Raw genomic sequence first — 12,192 nt, forward strand, 5'->3', positions numbered from 1 at the left:
GTATTTTTAATCAACTCTAAGTAAGACCTTGTCACAAAGGATAAAACAGAGATTGGAGTACTATTAATATAACAGCCGCTGCAGACTTAAAATACAAACAAACACTGAGCCATAATGCTACTCACTCAGTCCTCAGTCCAGGAGGATTCTGATAAAACTAGCAGAAGGAGGCACACCCCAATCGCCTTTGACTTCGCTCTGTACAAAAGTCTAAAATGTGAAGGATGAAGTCATGTTCCTCTTTCTGACAGCAGATGGAGCCATTGAGACATGTACAACTTGCCAACCACAAAAAGCTAAAGGCATCTTAAGACATTCTTCTATGATGATTTAACAGTCGAATGCAAGGGGTTTCTGTGATGGAAACTGGCAGAGTTCCTGACTCTAATGTGCCAGACCTGGTAGGAATTTTCAATCCTGGTAGGTCCAGCTCCCAGGCACCCGAAAGCTGGGGTACATTGTACATCCTGCTGAGAAGGAGGGGTTTTGCTTAGGTTTCAGGATCTGCACCGGAAGAGAACTTAAAAGTTAGAAGTTACCTTCATGCCTGTGACATCTGTGACTAGAGATAATCTCTCACTCTTATCCAGGAGAGACGTGAACATGAGGTTCACCAGGGAGCCTGTCCGCAGGCAGGAAATAGTCAGCAGAGAGGCTCAAAAGGCCCGTGAAAATACAACTTTTTTTTTTTTTTTTGAGAGGAACAGAGAGAGAAAGAGAGCACAAGGGGGTGTGTGGGAGGGGAGCAGAGGCAGAGGGAGAAGCAGGCTCCCCGCTGAGCAGAGAGCCCGAGGCGGAGCTCAATCCCAGGACCCTGAGATCATGACCTGAGCAGAAGGCAGACTGAGCCATCCAGGAGCCCTGCCCCTGTAACTTTTTAATTAGAGAGAAACGTTCCCACCACACACCCCCAGCAGTGCTTCAAATCATCCTCAGGATGAGGGCAAAATTATGCAGAAGAGAGTGAAAATATCTGCTTTAACGGAGGAAAAATCATCTGATCAAAACACTTGCATCTGTGCTGGTTAGAATTCAAGATCTATGTATCTAAAGGACACATTCAGGTTTTATTTTGTTTTGATGTTTTCCTTTTTATAATTCATTTTGTCACTTCATTCATTATTAACAGAATAGTGGTATGTGATCTGATTTTAAGAACACCCTTACCCGACACACACACACACAGTATTGGTAAAAATTAAACGTTACTTTATGACCACGGGTGGTAATCATAGTTCTCTGGCACTGACTAGAAACGCAATATCCATAGTATTTTTTTTTTAAAGCAGTAAAGTTATTGGTATTGAATACTTTCTAGTGGTGAGTCCAGAAAAGTTTTAAAAAAATTAGATCATCTTTTCATCTGTAACACTTTGTGCAGTGAACATCATGATGCCCATCATACAGATGAGCATCCATAAGATAAAGTCTTAGAAAACCTGAACATTTGACTTAAGTCACAAGCTAGGAAGTAGAGAAACTAAAGCCAGATCTGACTGTTAAAAATTATACTATACAAATTCATTCTCTGAGACAACCTCTAAAATGTGTGTTTGGAAGTCAGGAAATGGGTGGTGTGGGCACTATCTTGTCTAGATTAGGGAAACAATACCACATGATCTCATCTCAACTGCTTCTGCGATTAGTAGGCTCTGCCAGGAATTCTCCTTAGAATTTAAAAGGGTTTGTCCATTTTTCAGATGCCATCTTCCAGCAGCTGAAGATGTATTCACCTTTTCTAATCCTGGGACTAAACACAGAAGCAGTTTATAGTGATAAAAACCTGGTTGATCTGGATGCAAGTGAGTCGTAGAGGGGACTGTTGAGGGAATCAGAATTCCAGACAGAGACTCGGGAGCACTGTGAGCCAGGAAAGTGATATTTAATACCATTTGGGCAGTGGTCCTCAAAGAGGGGCAGTTCTCCCCCAGGGTCATTTGGTAATGTCTACAGACATTTGGGGTATTATGTATGAGAGTGGGTGTTACTGGCAGTAGGAGGGGCAGGACCGGGACTCGATGGGACAAGCAAGGCCAAGGCATATGGAGAGGGCACTTAAAAACTCGGTAATCCAAAAAACAAAAAACAAAAAAAACCCACCACACCTCAGTATTCCAGACAAATGTTTAAAGGGTAATTTTTAGGGCTGGCTGGCTCAGTCAGTAGAGCAGGTGACTCTTGGTCTACGGGTTGTGAGTGTGAGCCCCATGTTGGTTGTAGAGATTCCTTAAAAAATAAAATCTTTAAAAAAATAAAGGGTTATTTTTAAAGATCAAAATTAATGCAAAAAGTCTATGATGAACAAAATATAAAAATTTTAAATAAAGACAGGGTCAATAACCATGCTGAGCAGAGCCATATTGGAGCCCGAGACAGAAGGGAAAATAAGAAATACCAATCCTTTCTTTATTTAAGGAATTTTAATTAATTAAGCTTGTAAATAGAATTAAAGGTTGAGGGAGTCTTTAAAGTATATCTTTTGAAAGCTAATTAAGTTCAATAAATAAATGCTAATTAAACATTAATCAAAGAACAAGTGAAAGTGAATGTTTTAAATTTTATCATAAAAGTATTAAAATTATAAATATGATTTGTACATTGAGATTCAAGTTGTAAGAAAACTAAATTTTAAAAACTTACAACCACAATAAATTGAATATTAATTTAAATACAAGGAAATGTAAAACATTTTAAAGCTAAAAGCCCCATTCTGTGGCTAAAATCAAGTTCAGGTTTGAGATTTTCTCTGCCTGGCTGAAGAGTCCTGGCACATGTAGCTCTAAAGCTTCCGAGGGCACAGGCTCCTCACAGATGATAGAAACAGCAGTGTGAGCTGCAGACCATTTTCTGGGCACACCCTATGCCTCTTCACTTTTGCTCTTCTGCAAGATGAATGACCAGTTCCTTTTTTTTTTTAATTTTTATTTATTCATTTGAGATACAGAGAGAGAGAGAGAGAGCATGAGCAGGGGGAGAGGCAGAGGGAGAGGGAGAAACAGGCTCCCTGCTGAGCCAGGAGCCTGATGAGGGTCCTGGGATCATGACCTGAACCGAAGGCAGACACTTAACCATCTGAGCCACCCAGATGCCCCAATGAATGACCAGTTCTTAACCAGGTCATTGTAACTGCAGTCGAAGGTGCCGGGTTACCGGCTGGTCCTCATGATGCTGTGACACTGGAACTCCCTTTCCTGGACCCTGCCAATTCAGGAATTATATTCCTATAGAAGATAGATCTAGTTCAGTAGGAGAAAAAAAAAAGGCAAAATTAAAACAATGCAGAAAAAAAACAACAGCTCAAAGAATGAGATACCAACACAATTAAACTTGTGATTTTGGAGATAATTTCTTTGCCAAGGACAGTTTCCCTGACCTGAATCATTTGAATTAGCTAAAATCATTTGTCTCTGAAAGGCACTAGAAGCATAAGCCTTCATAACTGAGTGATGAATAACCTAAAATAATCCAGAATAGCTTCAGCTGGGTGTCTAAAAAATATAAAAAGTAAGAATCTTTTTTTTTTTAAAAAAGAGAGAGTGCAAGTGGGGAGGGACAGAGGGGGAAGGAGAGTGAGAATCCCAACGGTTTCTCGTGGGGCTGGATCCCTCGACCCCGAGATCATGACCTGAGCCGAAATCAAGAGTCGGACACCTAACCGACTGAGCCACTCAGGTGTCCCAGATGTAAAAATCTTTTTTTTTTTTTTTAGAGATTTTATTTATTTCTTTGACAGAGAGAGCGAGCAGGAACACAAGCAGGGGGAGTGGGAGAGGGAGAAGCAGGCTTCCCGCTGAGCAGCCAGATGCAGGGTTGGATCCCAGGACCCTGAGCCGAAGGCAGACGCTTAACAACTGAACCACCCAGGCGCCCCCCAAATGTAAAAATCTTAATATGAAAATAGAAATGAAGGATTAATGTTGTACTGAATGCAGAAGAGAGTGGGAAATAGAGCTGACAAAGTGAGAATTATTGGCCCTAATTCTCACCCTGAAAAAAAAATAACACAAAGAAAAAAAATTATTATTTTTTTAAAAATATTTTACTTTTAAGTAATATCTTCACCCAATGTGGGGCTCGAACTCACAACCCTGAGATCAGGAGTCACGTGCTCTACCGACTGAGACAGGCACGTGCCCCAAGAAAAAAGTATTATTAAAATTATTTAGGGTGGAGGGATGGGTTAGCCTGGTGATGGGTATTAAAGAGGGCACGTACTGCATGGAGCACTGAGTGTTATATGCAAACAATAAATCATGGAACATTACATCAAAAACTAATGATGTAGTGTATGGTGATTAACATAACATAATAATAAATAAATAAATAAATAAAAATTATTTTGACTAGTTTTGGTGTAAGTTTACTGATCAACTTTATAATCATATGATTATTAATCTACCTCTAACAATATTTAAAACAATTATGTTAGTCTGATGTATCAGATTATAAAAAGCTGATCAATTTGGGGGGAATCTTAATTTATGATAGCATAACTCATAATTTATTAGTACTATGAATAGTTTATAAATTAGGGAAATAGACTCAAATTGTCCCAGATGTGGCCAGTGAGAGCTAGTTCAACTTTCAGACTATATTCTTTTGACAAGTGGTCACCATTCTCTGAGTATTTCCTTACTTTCTGGTACCACAAGATATTCCAGGCACAGGACACTGGGGTGGCTCAGTCATTAAGCATCTGCCTTCGGCTCAGGTCATGATCCCAGGGTCCTGGGATCCAGCCCCGCATCGGGCTCCCTGCTCCGCGGGAAGCCTGCTTCTCCCTCTCCCACTCCCCCTGCTTGTGCTCCCTCTCTCGCTGTGTCTTTCTCTGTCAAATAAATAAATAAAATCTTAAAAAAAAAGATATTCCAGGCTTATCTTTTGATCTATAATTTATGGAATTAAAGAAAGTAAATCCATCTGTGTTAGTTCTTGTTTTGGTACTTTGTTGTCCATCTAGTGCAGTTAGATAGCTTGATCACTATGGGATATACTGAATAACAGACCAGCTACCGGTACTTTTTTTTTTTAATGCAATACTTCACGAATTTGCGTGTCATCCTTGAACAGGGGCCACGCTAATCTTCTCTGTATCTCTCCAATTTTAGCTTATGTGCTACTGAAGAGAGCGAAGATACCAGTACTTTTTACCTTCCCAGAAGATGATTTTAGTTATGTCAGTTGGCTCTTTCCTCTTTGGCCCTCTAACTTTATTCCCTAATTAGTTCTTTTTTTTTTTTTAAAGATTTTATTTATATATTTATTTATTTGAGAGAGAGAATGAGAGATAGAGAGCACGAGAGGGAAGAGGGTCAGAGGGAGAAGCAGACTCCCCGCTGAGCAGGGAGCCCGATGCGGGACTCGATCCCGGGACTCCAGGATCATGACCTGAGCTGAAGGCAGTCACTTAACCAACTGAGCCACCCAGGCACCCCCTAATTAGTTCTTAATCATTTCTAGCATCTATGTAACTTTTTTTTATCTGACTGATATTTAAAATGCTATTATTAAATTATTGGCTGGTCCAAAGAAGAAGCACCAGGACTCATGGGAAGCAGGAGTGTTTCAGTCTTTTAGAATCAAGGAGGAAATGAAAGGCAATCTCAAAAATAAGAAGAAGAAACTTCCAGCTTGGATTGTGACTGACTAGCTTGTGTCAGGTCAACCGTCTGCTGAGGGCCGGGAAAACTGGATAAACATAAAAACAAGTACTTGAAAACATCAGAGAGCATTCAATGCAGTAAGGAATTGAAGAGGGCAAGGTGTTAGAGAGAACGGAAGGTTGGACACGACATTTTCTGACTCTTAGCAGTGCCAGAAAGACTGGGTATCCTCACAGAAAGTGGCAATTTGGAGGCTGGTAAAGTTGAATAGTTTTGGGAATCTCACAGGTTATGAAGGGGAAACATTGTAAGACCCACCCAGAGCTGCCCTAAGAATATTGGAAGGCTAAAAATAGACTCTGACCTCATAAAGACTGACAGATGCAAAAGTAAATTTTTCTCTGGAAGAAGGTAAGACCAGCCAGCACATTTCTACAACTTTTTTTAAATAAAATTAATTTTTAGAATAGGTACAGATTTCAATTGTGAACATAGTACAGAGAGTTCCCTGTATACACTACATACACAGTTTCCCCTACTATTAACATTGTACATCAGTATGGTACATTCGTCACAACTAATGACCCGATAATGATACATTATTATTGACGAAAGCCTATACTTTATTCAAATTTCCTTATTTTGTAACCTAATTTTTTTTTCTGTTCCAGATTTAACCAGGATACCACATTACATTTAGTTATCAGGTCTTCTTGAACTTCTTCAGGCTGTGATGGTTTCTCAGACTTCCCCTGTTTTTGATGACCTTGAAGGAAGAATATTTGTCATGTATTTTGTACAATGTCCCCATATTAAAATTTGATATATTTCTCATAATAAATTGGGTTGCAGGTTTTTCAGGGCAAAACCAGAGGTAAAGTGCCATTGTCATCACATCATATCAAGGGTAAATACTATCAACATGCTCATCATTGTTAATGTTGACCTTGATCCCCTGGCTGAGGTTGTGTTTGTCGGTTTTCCCCACTATAAAGTTACTCTTTATTCTCTTTTGTATTTGTACTCTTTGGAAAGAAGTCACTATGCACAACACAGAATGAGGAGTTATGCTCCAACTTAAGTTTGTATACATAATATCTAGTATTTAATTGACAATATTAGACATACTAAAAGGCAAGAGTTGAACTAAAACAGAAAATAAAATAAAACCCAGGTCCAGAGGTTAGAGTTATTACAATCAGACTTAAAATACCTATGATTAATATGCTTAAGAATGCAAGTAATAAGATGAAAATTTTCAGCAGAGCACTAGAAACTAAAAAAAATAAATATTTAGAATTGATTTTTTTAAAGATTTTATTTATTTATTTGACAGAGAGAGACACAGTGAGAGAGGGAACACAAGCAGGGGGAGTGGGAGAGGGAGAAGCAGGCTTCCCACGGAGCAGGGAGCCTGATGTGGGGCTCAATCCCAGGACTCTGGGATCATGACCTGAGCCGAAGGCAGATGCTTAACGACTGAGCCACCCCAAATATGTAGAAACGAAAAATAAGGTAAGAAATTAAGAACTTTTTTTAAACTATGCTCAATGTGGGGCTCAAACTCATGACCCCAGATCAAGAGTTGCAGCTCTATCGACTAAGCCGGCCAGTTGTCCCCAAATTAAGAATTTAATGGGTGAATTTCACAGCAGAGTAAACACAACTGAATAAGAAATTAATTGGGCACCTGGCTGGCTCAGTGGATAGAGCATCCAACTCTTGATCTCAGGGTTGTGAGTTCAAGCCCCATGTTGGGCATAGAGATTACCTAAAAAAAAAAAAGAAAGAAAGAAAGAAAAGAGATTAGTTAACTGAAAGGTAAGTAAGAAGAAAATATGTATATAGAAGAACAGAAAGACAAAGATAGGAAATGCAGGAAAAGAGCATAAGTGGGTCACTGCAAGAAGGTCCAACATATGTAATTGAGTCCTAGAAGGAGAATTTAAAAAGAATGAGGTAGAAGACATTTTTGAAGATACAATGGCCAAGATTTTCCAAAACTGAAGACACCAAGACACAGAGTCACACTCATGGGATTACAAAACAAACAAAAGCAAAACAAAACAAAGAGAATATCTTGAACCAACCAGAGAACAGAAAAATAGGAAGCAAAAGTGCAGAAGAACATGAAGGTTAACACTATGGAAAGAGCCTAGATGTCCATCAACAGATGAATGGATAAAGAAGATGTGGTACATATATACAATGGAATATTACGCAGTCATCAAAAAAATGAATTCTTGCCATTTGCAATGACGTGGATGGAACTAGAGGGTATTATGCTAAGTGAAATAAGTCAATCAGAGAAAGACAAGTATCATATGATCTCACTGATATGAGGAATTTGAGAAACAAGACAGAGGATCATAGGGGAAGGGAGGGAAAAATGAAACAAGATGAAACCAGAGAGGGAGACAAACCGTAGGGACTCTTAATCTCCGGAAACAGAAGGTTGCTGGAGTGGTGGGGGTGAGAGGGATGGCGTGGCTGGGTGATGGATATTGGGTAGGGTATGTGCTGTGGTGAGCATTGTGAATTGTGTAAGACTGATGAATCACAGACCTGTACCCCTGAAACAATACATTATATGTTAATAAAAAAAATTTAAAAAAAAGAAGAACATGAAGGGTAAAGCTTATGTAGAGAATGGTGGCTTTTAACAATTTAATATAATAGTTTGGGAAATTGATATTTTATGCTTTTTATTGAATATTATTTTTCAATGAGTAACTGTGGAAGAAGACTTTCAATGCTGCTGTAACTTATCAGTACCAAATAAGTGTGTATAAATAAAATATTAAAATTAAACATCAGAAACTAATATAACTATAACTGTAAATTGACTAACTGAAATTAAAAACTCAAAAAAAAAGAAACATCAGATTCTTTCTTTCTTTCTTTCTTTCTTTCTTTCTTTCTTTCGAGAGAGCACATGTATGCGTGAGAGGGGAGGGGGTGGGCAGGGGGAGAGAGAGAATCCCAAGCAGACTCCATTCCCAGTGTAGAGCCTGATGCAAGGCTCGATCTCACGACCCTGAGACCATGACCTGAGCCAAAATCAAGAGTCAGCTGCTTAACCGAATGAGCCATCCAGGTGCTCCTCTTTGAGAGATTTCTGTGTCCCTCTCACTACCAGCCCCCTCCTCCCTCCACACATGCACTGCTGTTGGGCAGAGACTTTAAAAGCCTGAGCATGATTAAAGATAAAGAGACATACAGGTAATATCAAAGAATCAGTCCATGAAAGAAAAAAAGGTTACTACTTCTGTCAATGTTCTAACTAGATTGCGATCACTCTGAGCATACATTAAGTTTTATCCTATATAGGGCATTTCAAATTTTGACTCCCATACTTCAATAGACATATCAAGAATGTAGGGAGTTGAAAAGGATGATGGTTAGAGAAACTCAGGAGAAGATGTTGATGGAAGAAGTGTACAACCACGTGGGAGAGGCTTGCAACATGGTCCAGAAGTATTATCCCACAACTATCAAGTATGTGTTCATCACCCAGCACCAACTACTTTTATGTGGGATAATAAGTATCTTAATATGAGATCTTTGCCCTCAACAGCCTTTCATTATTATTCAAAAGCTTTTAGCAATATGTTGAGATTAACTCTGTTTTTGATAGAATGTGGATATTTCCCAGAAGTGGAAAGGAAAAAAAATGCCTGGATGCTTGGGCCATAAGATCACAAACTGGCAGACAATAATATTTTACTCAGTAAAGTAGGAGAGTTTTTAGATATGTTGGAAGGACCCCTATTGATCTTCCTTGATGATGAACTTGATGGTGAGGTAGACAACTATTACAGAGGCTTGAGCTGAAAGCTTTGTTGGTGGGATGTAGGATTGACTAGATGCAAAGGAAGAAACCCATGTAGGCTACTCATGGGAAAGCACTTGGATGTCTAAAGCAAACAGAAATATCAAAGGACAAAGACAGAGACATACCAGAAAGGAACTCAAAAGCAACTACACATCAAACCTTAATATGGGAAAGTTATCTTGATCCATCGATGTTAATTTGACACCCACCAATGATCCATTACTAATTCTGTAGTCATGCTTACTTTAGCATCAACCTTGACACCTACTCTAACACCCCCAACCCAACCCCATCAACACCAAACACCCTGGACAACTGTCATTCACCCAGTGAGTGCTGATTACTCTTTTTTTTTTTTAAGATTTTATTTATTTATTTGACAGAGAGAGACACAGCAAGGGAGGGAACACAAGCAGGGGGAGTGGGAGAGGCAGAAGCAGGCTTCCCGCTGAGCAGGGAGCCCAATGCGGGGCTGACCTGAGCCGAAGGTAGATGCCTAATGACTGAGTCACCCAGGCGCCCCGACTGCTGATTACTCTTAAAACAAAATTATTTTGGAGGACAGCTGTACCTCTCAAAATGTAAAACATGTGTGGCCATTTGAGGAAGCAGGGTTACTTCCAGAAAGCTATTTTAGACATGTGCAAAAGGATTTATGTTTCCAGTATTTTCGCTTCAGCATACTTTGTCACAGAAATATAGAGTGAATATGTTTTTAACAAATTAAAGTATTTTTATGTTATGAAATTCCCTTCTGACCTTGTAGAAATGAGTTAGACTTTCCAGGACTAACTGGGGATATTCATATTTGTACTTCTGGGTTTCTTAAGCTACACATAAATGCTTTTAAGAAGTAAATCAGGGGCACCCAACTGACTCTGTCAGTGAAGCGTGTGACTCTTGATCTCGGGGTTGTGAGTTCGAGCCCCACGTTGGATGTAGAGATTACTTAAAAATAAAATCTTAAAAAGTAAGTTGAAAAAATGTTGCCTCTAACCTATCACTTGCAGCCACATGCTCTGCCTTTTCTCCCATTACAACAGACAATCTCTCTATGCTCCTTACTAATGCCAAAATCAGCATTTGTGCACAAAATCTCATCCCCTGTGATTTAGTCCAGGCTGTTGCTGCAGCAATTCTCCCCTCTCTCCTTCTTCATCAAGTTTTTTTTTCCTCTCCGTGGATTACATCCATGAGCATCAAAATTGTTCTCATTTCTCCCATTTTTAAGTACACCTTCTCTTAAAGCTACTTTCACCATCAGCTACTGACCTGTGTCTTTAATTAATTTCCTTACAGGAAATTCCTCAGATGAGTACAGTATTTCTTGCTCATCTTAAAGTCCAATGTGAACATTCTTGGTTAAGTGGCTTTCCATAACATCTAGACCTTGACTTCTTCCATCACACCTGCTGCCATTTTCTAGGTCTTAAGCCTCTTCTCCACTCAATCCACAGATTTGGAAAAGAGAGAGGGGATTGTGCCAGAACCGGAAGTGGTGCCCATCACCTCCACTCACATTGCATTCACCAGAAGTCAGTTATATGGTCATCCTTAACTGCAGAAAAGCCGTGTGCTCCACAGGAAGAAGGAAACACAGACACTGGTGAATATTAACACTAGGTCTCTTATCCCCACTAGCCAGGCTACTTTAAAAAGGGCAAGACTCGGGGCACCTGGGTGGCTCAGTCGGTTAAGCGGCTGCCTTAACTTAAGCTCAATCGGTTAAGCCCGGCATCGGGCTCCCTGCTCCACGGGGTCTCTGCTTCACCCTCTCCCTCTGTGTGCGTGTGCTCAATCTCTCAAATAAATAAATAAATAATGTTAAAAGATTTTATTTATTTATTTGACACAGAGAGAAAGATAGCGAGAGAGTGAGAGCAACCGGGGGGAATGGCAGACAGGCAGAGGGAGAGGGAGAAGCAGGCTTCCCGCGGAGCAGGGAGCCCGATGTGGGGCTCCATCCCAGGACCCCGGGATCATGACCTGAGCCGAAGGCAGACGCTTAATGACTGAGCAACCCAGGCACCGTTAGATAAACAAATCTTAAGAAAAGGCGGGGGGGGGGGGGGGCGGCTGCAAGACTCTGGTGGTTAGCAACAGTTTTCCGTGCTTTTGCACAATCTGGAATCGTCTGATCCCTCAACTTTCTGTCTATCCTTTAGTACCCTCTTACTGCACTTCCTTCCTTAGCCATGGTCCATAATTACAATCACTCTTGCAAATACTTAAATTTGGCCTTCCTCTCTTAGTCATTTCCACTCATAAAAATCCATCCCTCCAGATCACACTGTAATCTCACCAATCCAGCAGTCTATGTTAGTCACGTTTATTGTGGGACAATTAGAACTTATGTTTGTCCCAGTATGAAGCTATATAAAATAGGCATCAATTATTTTTTATTCTTGGGACGCCTGGGTGGCTCAGTTGCTTAAAGTGTCTGATTCTTGGTTTCAGCTCAGATCATGATTTCAGCCCTGCGTTGGGCTCCCAGCTCAGCGCAGAGTCTGCTTGTCCCTCTCCCTTTGCTCTTCCCCCTGTTCACTCTTTCTCTCTCTTTCTCAAATAAATAAATAAAAATTTAAAAAAAATTATTTTATATTGTTGGCAGCAATACTACTTTTTATTATAACCTCTATAATTAAAGTCTATAGAAAATTTAGGGAATATAAGAAAAAGTTATGTGACATCAGGGGAAAATAATCAGAAAAATCTAAAATATGAGACATTCTAGAGGATCCAGTCTCCGCAGCA

General features: G+C 39.9%; 1 non-coding gene across 1 annotated transcript; it reads right to left on the minus strand.

Moving 5' to 3' along the window:
* Positions 1–5,025: 5,025 nt before the first annotated feature.
* LOC113923224 lies at positions 5,026–5,130 on the minus strand. Its single transcript, XR_003520229.1, has one exon. It is a non-coding gene; the product is annotated as a U6 spliceosomal RNA (small nuclear RNA).
* Positions 5,131–12,192: the final 7,062 nt, after the last annotated feature.

Source organism: Zalophus californianus, chromosome 9 (assembly GCF_009762305.2).
Source record: "Zalophus californianus isolate mZalCal1 chromosome 9, mZalCal1.pri.v2, whole genome shotgun sequence".
Taxonomy (NCBI): Eukaryota; Metazoa; Chordata; class Mammalia; order Carnivora; family Otariidae; genus Zalophus; species Zalophus californianus.